The sequence below is a fragment of the Cebus imitator genome, unplaced genomic scaffold (genome assembly GCF_001604975.1).
Source record: "Cebus imitator isolate Cc_AM_T3 unplaced genomic scaffold, Cebus_imitator-1.0 Scaffold57, whole genome shotgun sequence".
Taxonomy (NCBI): Eukaryota; Metazoa; Chordata; class Mammalia; order Primates; family Cebidae; genus Cebus; species Cebus imitator.
Genome location: NW_016107372.1, coordinates 7,797,887 through 7,809,523, shown reverse-complemented (window position 1 = coordinate 7,809,523; position 11,637 = coordinate 7,797,887). Strand labels below are relative to the sequence as shown.

General features: G+C 38.8%; 1 non-coding gene across 1 annotated transcript; it reads right to left on the bottom strand.

Moving 5' to 3' along the window:
* Positions 1-754: 754 nt before the first annotated feature.
* Positions 755-859, bottom strand: LOC119471345. The gene has a single exon (XR_005200378.1). It is a non-coding gene; the product is annotated as a U6 spliceosomal RNA (small nuclear RNA).
* Positions 860-11,637: the final 10,778 nt, after the last annotated feature.

Sequence of the window (11,637 nt, the reverse complement as noted above, 5' to 3'; positions counted from 1 at the left end):
GAGAGAGAAAGAAAGAAAAAGAAAGAAAGAAAGAAAGAAAGAAAGAAAGAAAGAAAGAAAGAAAGAAAGAAAGAAAGAAAGAGAGAGAAAGAAAGGAAGGAAGGAAGGAAGGAAGGAAGGAAGGAAGGAAGGGAGAGAGAGAGAGAGAGAAAGAGAGAGAGGAAGAAAGAAAGAAAGAAAGGGAAAGAAAAGAAAGAAAGAGAAAGAAAGAAGGAAGGAAGGAAAGAAAGAGGGAAAGAAAGAAAAGAAAGAAAAAGAAAGAGAGAGAGAAAGGAAAGAGGAAAGGAAAGGAAAAGGAAGGGAAGGGAAGGGAAGGGAAGGGAAGGGAAGGGAAGGGAAGGGAAGGGAGGGGAGGGGAAGGGAAAGGAAAGGTAGGGAAGAGGAAAAGAAAGGAAAGGAAAGAAATCAAGTTTCCAAATGCCAGTCACATGTGTGCGTGAAGACTCACAGTGGCGTGAAACCCCTCTCACACCGTTGTATGTTCCCTTACTTTAACCGGCTGTACTGGTTATGCCTCTATACACAAGACCACACATTTGTTATAGAAATTACTTGGGGGAAAAAAAAGTCAATGAAAGTCTTAATCTTCTGTGATGCTACCTATCAGTAATATCATCATTCATGCTTTAGCTATAATCTTCTGGACTTTTTTTTAGTCAATATATACTTGTACCTATAAACCTATAAATGTGTATACACCTACTTACATATTCTTTTCATAAAGGGAATCCTCTTGAAATGTATTAATTTTTTTTTTAATATGGAACGCTTCACAAATTTGGGTGTCATCCTTGTGCAGGGGTCATGCTAACCTTCTCTGTAGCGTTCCAATTTTAGTATATGTTCTGCCAAAGCGAACACTAAATATTTTGTAATTTACTTTTCTTCACTCAACAATGAAGCATCTTGGTATAATTCAAAAGCTGTTCCCTCTAAACCTCATGCTGAAATGTAGTCTCAGCGTTGGAGGTGGGGTCTGATGGGAGGTGATTGAATCATGGGGGTAGACTTCTCATAAATGGTTTAGCACCATCCACCTGGTGCTGTCCTCCAGACAATGAGTGAATTCTCATGAAAGCTGGTTGTTTAAAAGTGTGTGACATACACGTACGTTCATTGCAGCACTGTTTACAATAGCAAAGACCTGGAACCAACCCAAATGCCCATCAATAATAGACTGAACAAAGAAAATGTGGCACATATACACTATGGAATACTACGCAGCCATAAAAAATGATGAGTTTGTGTCCTTTGTAGTGACATGGACGAATCTAGAAACCATCATTCTCAGCAAACTGACACAAGAACAGATAATCAAACACTGCATGTTCTCACTCATAGGTGGGTGTTGAACAATGAGAACATGTGGATGCAGGGAGGGGAGCATCATATACACTGGAGTCAGTTAGGGGGGCTAGGGGAGGGACAGCAGGGAGTGGAGAGGGTGCAGAGGGTGGGGAGGGATAACGTGGGGAGAAATGCCAGATATAGATGATGGGCAGATGGAGGCAGCAAACCACCTTGCCATGTATGTACCTAAGCAACAACCCTGCATGATCTGCACATGTACCCTAGAACCTAAAGTACAATTAAAAAAACGTGTGTGGCATTTCCCCCTCCCCTCCTCTTGCTCCCACTCTGCCGTGTGAGATCCCTACTTCCCCTTCACCCTCCACCATGATTATAAGTTCCCTGAGGCCTCACCAGAAGCCAAACAGATGCCAGTGCCCTGCTTCTGGTACAGCCTACAAAACCATGAGCAAATTAAACCTCCTTTCTTTGTAAATTACCTACCCTCGGTATCGCTTTATAGCAATGCAGAATAACCCAACACACATGCACATCTTTTCCTGTTATTAAATATACATTTGCATCTTCATTCCAAATAACTGCACTGCGTTTTCTAGTATAGATGTCCTTTAATCATTTAATATCAAAATCAGAGGCATGCCTGAAATAAAACTACAAGTCTCAACTTACCTGGATACAGGACTCGAAATGTAGCTTGACATGCATCCATGCACACACAGCATGCATTTTGTGTCATAGTATAGTATTAGAGAAGGCTGCAGTGAACCTGGGAAATTATAGAAATGCTGGAAGAATTAAAAAGTAGGCTAAATGTTTGCAATATTTCTCAAATTTGATGGAGCATGGATTCACTATAAACCATTGTAGGTGCCTTTGCCTGCTGTCACCCCTACCACCGTTGTTTTTGCACAGAGTTGATTATCATAAGTATTTGTTCATTTTGAAGGAACAAAGGAAGAGAGGACACGTGATATTTTCCATAAGCTGGTGAGCTCTGCACTTCAGCAATTGCTCTTTATATCCTCATACAGCTAGGGTAAAGCATAGTTCTCTGGAAGGAAGACAAAGGGGGGAAACAGGAGGTCCCAGACATTACTAGATGGAAACTCCTAAAGAATCTGTAAAACAAGGAAAACACCTTCTCTCTCATTTGGAGAAAAGGCGAGGTTTGACTTAGTGTGAACAAGGTCTGAGGATATGCAAGGTCTGAGTACTTAAACATTTAAGTTCCATGCTCCAAATGTTAATTGAGATTAGCTTCAGTTTCTGTGGAAAATAAAAAGGTTATCTGGCCAATGTATACGTGGCTTCTAGAATCAGTGAAAGAAATTTATGAAATTTGCAGGTGAAGATTGCAATTTCTATTTCATAAAGAAAAATATGTAGGCACGTGTGCACCTCTAGAGAGTGAATGATGATTGGTCCTGTCAAAAAATAAAAAAGGTTCAAAACATTTTAAAGTTCCTGTGCCATGTAGAAAGAAGCTAACCTTTGGTCTTCATGATAAGCCATCAAGCCAAGCTAAGCCTGCCCTCCTTTCTCTCCTATAACAGCTTTAAAATATATAATCTAACAGGAATATCACTTTCAAGCAATCAGTAGCAGGACTCCAGCTGATTCCAAAATCATCTTTTTATTGTAACATGTCTGCTAACCTTCCATTTTATAAAATAGCTTCCATATTACTTTCAGTACATCAGAATCTTCCTAAATGTATACACACTATGGATGGATTTCAGATCTTTTTGGCCACAAAGGTTAATAGCAAAAGCCAGTCATTGCATCCCAGGAACAAAGGTGCAAAATGCTGCTCAAATCGCTGATCTGATCTCTGCACACTCCTGCCTTGTGTTTGGTGAGAAGCAGCTGCTTCCAAGTCCAGTTTATCAGTTTGAAATGTTTACTGTATGTAATTCTCACTTGGATAGTGGGCCCTTGCCACAGAAACTGTCTTAGCAACCACAATGAACACCAGCAGGAAGATGAGCGCATATTTGGAAGGACAGAAACTCCTCTGCAAAACATCCCTAGTCTTGAGAGGAACAGCTTCTGTGTGTGAAAACTTGAGAAACAAGTACTGGTTACATAAACAGGGACACAATGGAACCGATTGCTATTCCAGCCTTTTTGCCATCATGCTTGGTCTTCAACAAAAGCCAGAATAAAGGTTCCAATCTAAAGGGCTCAGTAATTGTAATTTTGTACCCACTGGGATTACAATAGAGGTTCATCAGACCCTACTCAGCCCTGCCAGCTTCTGACAATCATAAGCTGCAACCCACTAACTCAGTCCCATCCAGTTTCTAAGATAATTTATTTCTTCTTTCAATAATTGATTTCACTGTATATATGTAAGGTGCACCACATGATGTTTTGATATCCTTAATTTATAGTAAAGTGGTTCCTATAGTGAGCACCAACTAATACCCAGAATTCAGCTAGAGTCAGAGGATTCAGGTAGAATCCTGAATCCTAGACTACCTGCAGTCAGTGAATGCAGGTAGAATCCCTAGGGTCAGACATTGTTCTAAGGGTACCTATTACCAGTTGTATCCTATTTTAGACGAGAACTGTAGCCATTCCTACTCCTCCCTTCAGAAGTTTCCACCAACGTGTTCTCACTGCCCTGGAGGTCCCTTGCTGAGCTCACAATCCACCTGATTGATTTCTCAGAAATCTGGTTACGTCTCTTTCATTATTACTTTTTAGATTGCTGGCCAACTGCCCCCATCCATTACCAGACTCCTCACTGTGCCTGGTCAAATCTTCTTCCCCCTTTCCCACCAGACAAGGATATGGTGCTAACATATTAATCAGATATTTTGTATCTATTTTGTTTACTGAGGTTTGTATGCATATATATATATGTATCTATTTTGTTTATTGAGCTTTATATGCATATATATGTGTGTGTGTGTATATATATATGCGCACGCACACACACACACACATATATATATCTGCACGTTGCCCCGCGCTAGGCCAATGACTATTTTTGAAGCTAGAAAGTGTATTTTTGTGTTAATGGAATGAAGATTAAACCTAGAATTCAAGTCACACATTTGAAACTAATAATGTCCACGGCTTTGGATAAATTCTGTCATTATTTTTTAACACACTTTTCATATATATATATTTATATATGCATACAAAGCTCAATAAACCCATATATGTAACTGTTTATTGATGTATATATGTATGGGTTTATTGAGTTGTATATATATATATACACACACATATGGGTTTATTAGGTATGTACATATACTTCAATACATAAACACATATATGTAAGAGTTTATTGAAGTATATATGTATATGCATGCAAAGCTCAATAAACCCATATATATAAGGGTTTATTGAGGTATACTATGTATTATATATATATTTATATTATATATACAATTATTTATGTACATGCATACAAAGCTCAATAAACCTATATATGTAAGGGTTTATTGAGGTGTGTGCATACATGTATGCATATGTGTGCATACATGTATGGATATACATATACATGTATGCATATGCGCACGCTCATCAAAAGGGCAGATACTATGCCCTTGTTCTTCTTAATGAATAACCTGGAAAAATAAATTCTAGAACCTGTTTACAACTCAGTATTAAGAATTTGTTATGGTCACTGTTATCTGTTTTCATCTTGAGACTCTTAGTCAGTCCTATAAACCCAAATACCCAGGTATCCACTGCCCCATAAAAGTAAGTTGCAAACATCTCCCATGAGTAATGAAATCATTCTACACATTTCTGGCCTGATTCTATATTGATCCACACTTGTCTGAGTCCTTACTCATGACTGTCTCCATTTATTAACTTGTTCTTGCTCCTTTTAGTGTGACCTTTGAACCTAACCTCTCTGACATCAATTCTGTATTCCTTCTCTACTTTTCTGGAGTATCCATCTCAAACGAGTACAGTGAATAGTCAGTTTCTTCAAGCTGATTCAAGTTTATGGTGCTGACCCTCATCATCACCCTGACCAAGCTAACCTCCAATGGAATGGAAGAATTGCACCATGAGTGCAGCAACTGTTCAGGTTGGGTCAGTGTTATAAAACCTTGGGTGGTAGTCATGAATTCCAATGCGATCAGGAGCCATGAAAACCACGTAAATGAATGAAGCAGGCTGGGAGGAACAGGAGGCAGTGGAGGAGTTAAGGCAGATGGAGAGCATATGCCCTACCACAGAAAGCAATTCAAATATCAATAAATAAACACTCTGTGGGCAATTGGAGGCACAGAAATTAGATAAGAAGAAGTTACACTATCTATGTTTGCAGATGATGAAATAGTGCCCTGGAAAAAAGCCTGAGAGGATCAATGCTAAAATTAATAAAAACAGAAAAAAAAAGTAGTAAGCTAGAAAGATATAACACAAGCATACAAAAATTAGCAATCTTATATATACAAAGTTTAACCAGCTAGGCCATATAATTGAAGAGCAGACCCTATTTATAATCACACATGCAAAAAAAGAAAAGATGAAAAATTTGAAAAAGTCAAATGAAGGCTTTCAAATATTTCCCCCAAAAGACAAAATTAGATTGGGACAAATGCAAAGACATCCTTATTCTTGAACAAAACAATTCAACATCAAAAACCTATCAGGTTTTCCTATTATATAAATTTGATAAAACCCCAATTTTAAAAACTAAGCGTTTATAAGTGGAAGTAAATAAGTTGATTGTAAAGATTCCATGCATTTTAACCACTTGAGAAAATCTAGGAAAACCCTAAAAGGAGAAATGAGTGATGAATTCTGCCAGATTAAAACTCAGTTTGCAGCCTGCATAATTAAAACAGAGTGGTCCTGGGGCCTAATTAAATGAAATAGAAAGCACACAAATAGAAAGAAAAAGATTGATAAATTCAACTACAGCAATATAAAATAAAACTTTTTACATGGAAGAAAATGCTCTCAGAAAAGGAGAAAGGCAAATCACAAACTGGGAGAAAATATTTGCTATGTAGACAAAATACCAACCTCGTTAGTTTATAAATAAGTCTCTAAAAATAAGAAAAAAGGAGCACCAAAAACCTGATACAAAAATGGACAAAAGAGGAAGCTCTGTGTTGTTTTCCATAGCTACTGCAGCATTTACATTTCCATCGACTGTGCACAAGGGTTCCAATTCCTCAAAAAATTAAAAAAAGAATTACCATCCTGTAATTCCACAGCTAGATATATGTCTGAAGGAAATAAAATTTTTGTCTCAGAGGGATAACTGCACTCTGTTCATGGCAGCATTATTCACAATAGCCAGTACATGGAAGCAACCCAAATGTCTATGAATGAATGAATGGATAAAGAAAACGTGGTACAGACATACAATGAAATTAAACAGACTTTAAAAATAAGGAAATTCTTCCATTTGAGATGACATGGATGAATCTAGATGATATTACGCTAACTAAAATAAGGCCAAAGAAGGACAAACACTGTATATTTCCTCTTAAATGAAGCATATGAAATAGTCAAACTTGTAGAAGCAGACAGCAGAACGGTGCTTGACAGGGGCTGGGGGAGAAGGGGAGATGCTGTTCAATGGATATAGTCTCCATCATGCTAGACGAATAAGTTCTAGAGATTGCCTGTATGGTACAGTGCTGTAGTTAACAATGCAGTTCTGGGCACATCAAAATGTGTTAGGAGAATGGATTTCACGTTATGTGTTCTTACCACAAAATAAAACAAAACAGGACATAAGGAAACTTTGGGAGATATATGTTGGATGTGTCTATTACTTTTATTGTAGTTGATGGTACCATGGATGTTTACATATATCTAAACTCATTAATTTTTTTTTTTTTTTTTGAAACAGAGTCTTGCTCTGTCACCCAGGCTGGAGTGCAGTGGGGCAATCTCGGCTCGCTGCAAACTCCACCTTTAGGGTTCAAGTGATTCTCGTGCCTCAGCCTCCTGAATAGCTGGGACTACGGGCATGTGCCACCACACCCAGCTAATTTTTAGTCCCATCTCTCTTTTCGTAGGGATGGGTTTTCGCCATGTTGTCCAAACTAGTCTCAAACTCCCGACCCCAAGTGATCCACCTGCCTTGGCCTCCCAAAGTGCTGAGATGACAGGCATGGGCTACCACATGCAGCCTCAATGCATCAATTTTTATGTACACATTAAGTATGTGCATTTTTATATACTAATTATACCTCAATACAGCTGTTCTAAAAATTAAAAACGAGTAAAAACTAATTATATTGCAGCTAAAAATGAACAAAAGACTTGAACACATAGTTCAGAAAAAAAGACATATAAATTGACATGTAAGTAAGAAAATATGCCCAATTTTTCTTATAATAAAACAAATGCAAAGTACAACACTGAAATACCATGTCTCACCTACAGATTGACAAAAACCAAATGGTCAAGGAAACATGCTGCTGGCAAGGTGGTAACTATGGTCATTCCTGGTGAATGTACAAAATCATATACATCTAAGCTGCGCAAGCAGAAATATCTTACAAAATTGCATGCATTTTTATCCTATGACCTAGCAATCCCGTTTCTAGAAGCCTACCTGAAACTATTCCCCACAAAAGGAAACAACATATCCGCAAGGTTATTTACGTAGGCACCATTGATAGCTGTAAAGGATTGAAAACCATCCAAATATTCAACAACTGGAGGCCTACTGAATAAACTATGGTTCAACTTCACCATGGGGTACTTTGCAGCTATAAAAAAAATTAGAAAGAGCTTCATGAATGGGTATGGGATGAATTTCAAAATTCCATATATTTATTGCAAATTTATAAGGGCAAGATGCAAAACAGTGCATATGGCATAATATGGTACTTTTGCATATATATATATATATATATATATATATATATATATTTTTTTTTTTTAACTGATAAAACAAATGAAAACTGTTACCTACAGGACTGAGTAGCAGCAGGGTCAGGGGAACAGGGATAGAAATGAGAATTCTGTGAGTCCACCTTTTTATATGCTTTTTGAATCACATAAGTGCTTTACATATTCAAAAGGTAAAATTAAATCAAAAGGACAAAAAATTCATATCAGACAAACACAAAATATCAGCAGGTTAAATTTGTCCACCTTTTCTGCAACTATTGACCTATGCAGTTACATACAGTCTTAAGGACTTCCTTGGCTTTCTAAGGTGCATTCTGAGTCTGTGAGTAGAAAATATGGCTTGGGAAAGGAGAATTAAGATTTAAAATTAGGTTAGGCTGATTGCATTCACCTTCATAAAGACTAATAGCTAGGTACATTATAATTAGCTGCTCAATTCCATTACCTTCACAATGCATAGAGAATTATTAGTCACAAGTTTTTCATTCCGTCTTCTCATTTTTCTCCCAAAGTGATTTTGGTCACATACCAAGTTCAAAAACTTATTATTCAGTTTTTAAGATTTCAGGAAACAAGGCCAACTTTATCCTAATTTCCATCATCTGACTCACACATCAAGCCCCTGAGGCAGCAACGGCGAACATATTGGTATCAGCAATTACAGGCTGACTCATCCAAGAACGTGCACAATTAACCTATTGAACATCTCTCCACCGGGCTTTTCATCCTCAGTAGGACCATCTGCACCACATTCACCCAGGGTAGGAGCCCAGCCAACCCACTGTGCATTCCCCCGCATTTCCGCTTTGATGCCAAGCCAGAAGCAATTCATAACCTCACAGTGCAGTGCTGCATCAGCAATGGATCTCAAGCTCAAAACATTCCCTCTAAACTGAACAGGCCAATTCTGGGTTCTCTGCTCCTACCATGCTAACCCTGAAAGCACCCCAAAACTTAATAAAGGGATTCCCCACTGTTTCAATACTTCACCTTAACAGTTAACAACATATCAATACTATAGGGCTTAAGACTCTAAGTTTCAGGTTTTATTTGGATATAAGTTTCACCACCTAGTTTGCCGAAGGGCATAGGAAAGAAAATCACTGACTCTCATTAAATTTCAATGTCCTCATTTGTTAGAGACTCAGGTAACATTTTTTTTTCTTTTTTTTTTTTCGGTAAAAGTTTAAATAAGGTACTCAGTATGGTCTAGGATAGCACATAAGTATTCTTGTTCCATATTCAATGTACTGAGGAAAATTAGTTCTTATTTCTAACTGATGACGTCTTTTCCCTAAGAATCCCCACCCGACCCACCACCAAGAGTTGGGAAAGGAAACAACGACAAACAACAAAACCCTAAACTCTGCCATTTAAGAGCTCTCAGTTCCTTCCAGTTAAGTCTCCTTGGGTAACACAGCGTATGTCATGTACACATTCACCCTGTCAAATCTTCCACCATTCTTCTCTTCTGCAAGGTGGATGGAAGATGTAACAACAGCAAGGAAAAGAGAGACAATTCCAGGTGCTAACTCTGGTATTCACTGATCTCTACTGCAGAGTGGCTGGTCTGGTCCTGCCCAGGCCTGGGCTCTGTGAAGGTCCAAGTGACAGGGTTGTTCCTGGTTGGGAGTGGTCATTCTACTGCTGCCCACTGCTTGAGCCAGCAGCTGACACGTTGATGATCTATTTCTTTGGCTCAGTCAAGGCTTGCCTTGCCCACTGGGCCCCGACTCAGTGTGCAGGTATGCCATGACTCCTGTCCTTCCCTGTCCCTGGCAATTCTGCCCCCAGAGAATTCTTAGCTACTCTCCTTTCTGCCACAAGCAAAGGCTTGTAGGAACTGCAGGATCCCTTGATATCCCACTGCAGCTAAGTACAGCTCAAGAGAGCTAGCATGTGTGGCCACCTCTCTATCACTCCCTTGAACACTGGACCCAACAGCATTAGCAGTCGTCTCTCAGGGTTTCAAAGAGGGAATGGGATCAGAGCCATCGTTTCCAATATATCTGCAATAACACTCTGCTTACTCTGGCCCTTCCTGGAACTTTGGTTCAGAAAGAGATATCAAAACATTTGTTGTAATCATATGCAAAAAGCTCAACATCACTGATCATTAAAGAAATGCAAATCAAAACCACAATAAAATACCATTTCACACCAGTCAGAATGACTATTGTTAAAAAGTCAAAAAATAACAGATGCTGGTGAGATTGTGGAGGAAGAAGAACACTTATGCACTGTTGGTGGGAATGTAAATTAGTTCATACATTGTGGAAGACAGTGTGGCAATTCCTCAAAAACCTAAAAACAGAAATACTGGGTATATACTCAGAGGAATATAAATCATTATATTATAAAGACACATGCACATGTATGTTCATTAAAGCACTATTCACAATAGCAAAGACATGGAATCAACCTAAATGCCCACTACCCAATAATAGACTAGGTAAAGAAAATGTGGTCCATATACACCATGGAATAATATGGAGCCATAAAAAGGAATGAGATCGTGTCCTTTGCAGGGTCATGGGTGGAGCTGGAGGCCATTATCCTTAGCAGACTAACGCAGAAACAAAACCAAATACCAACATGTTCTCACTTATAAGTGGGAGCTAAATGATGAGAACACATGGACACATGGTAGGGAACAACACACACTGGAGCCTTTTGGAAGGTGGAGGATGGGAGGAGGGAGAGGATCAGGAAAAATAACTAATGGATACTAGGCTTAACACCTGGTTGATGAAATAATCTATGCAACAAACCCCCATGACGCAAATTTACCTACGTAACAAGTCTGCATTAAACCCCAAACTTAAAATAGAAGATTTTTTAATTAAAAAAAAAGATGCACACACAAAACAAACTTAAAAAAACACAAAGTTTGTTGTTTTCCAGCAATGCTGTCTTCACACAGGCTACTTTCTTTGTCTAGAAGGGACATTGCAATGTCATATCCTCCTTCTGGTAGTGGCATCCAACTGGCTCACTTCTCTGAGGCCATAAAGGTGAATGGGGAGCAAGAAAGAAACCAGTTTACTGACAAGGGAAGTTCCAGAGTAGATTTTGTTTGTTATTTATGGACAGCATTTAACATTGTGCCCGTCGCAAACATGCACTGGATAATGGCAGCTATGACTAATAATAATACTCTGTATTTGTTCAAGGAAGGCTCTGCTTCTCCAAAGGTTTTCAAACTGAGTCAAATGATCAAAAATCTAAGGCTGGGCACGGTGGCTCATGCCTGTAATCCCAGCACATTGGGAGGCCAAAGTGGGTGAATCACCTGAGGTCAAGAGTTCAAGACCAATATGGTGAAACCCCCCTCTCTACTTAAAATGCAAAAATTAGCTGGGCCTGGTGGCGTGCATCTGTATTCACAGCTACTCGGGAGGCTCAGACAGGAGAATTGCTTGAACCTAGGAGGCAGAGGTTGCAGTGAGCCGAGATCGCACCACTGCACTCCAT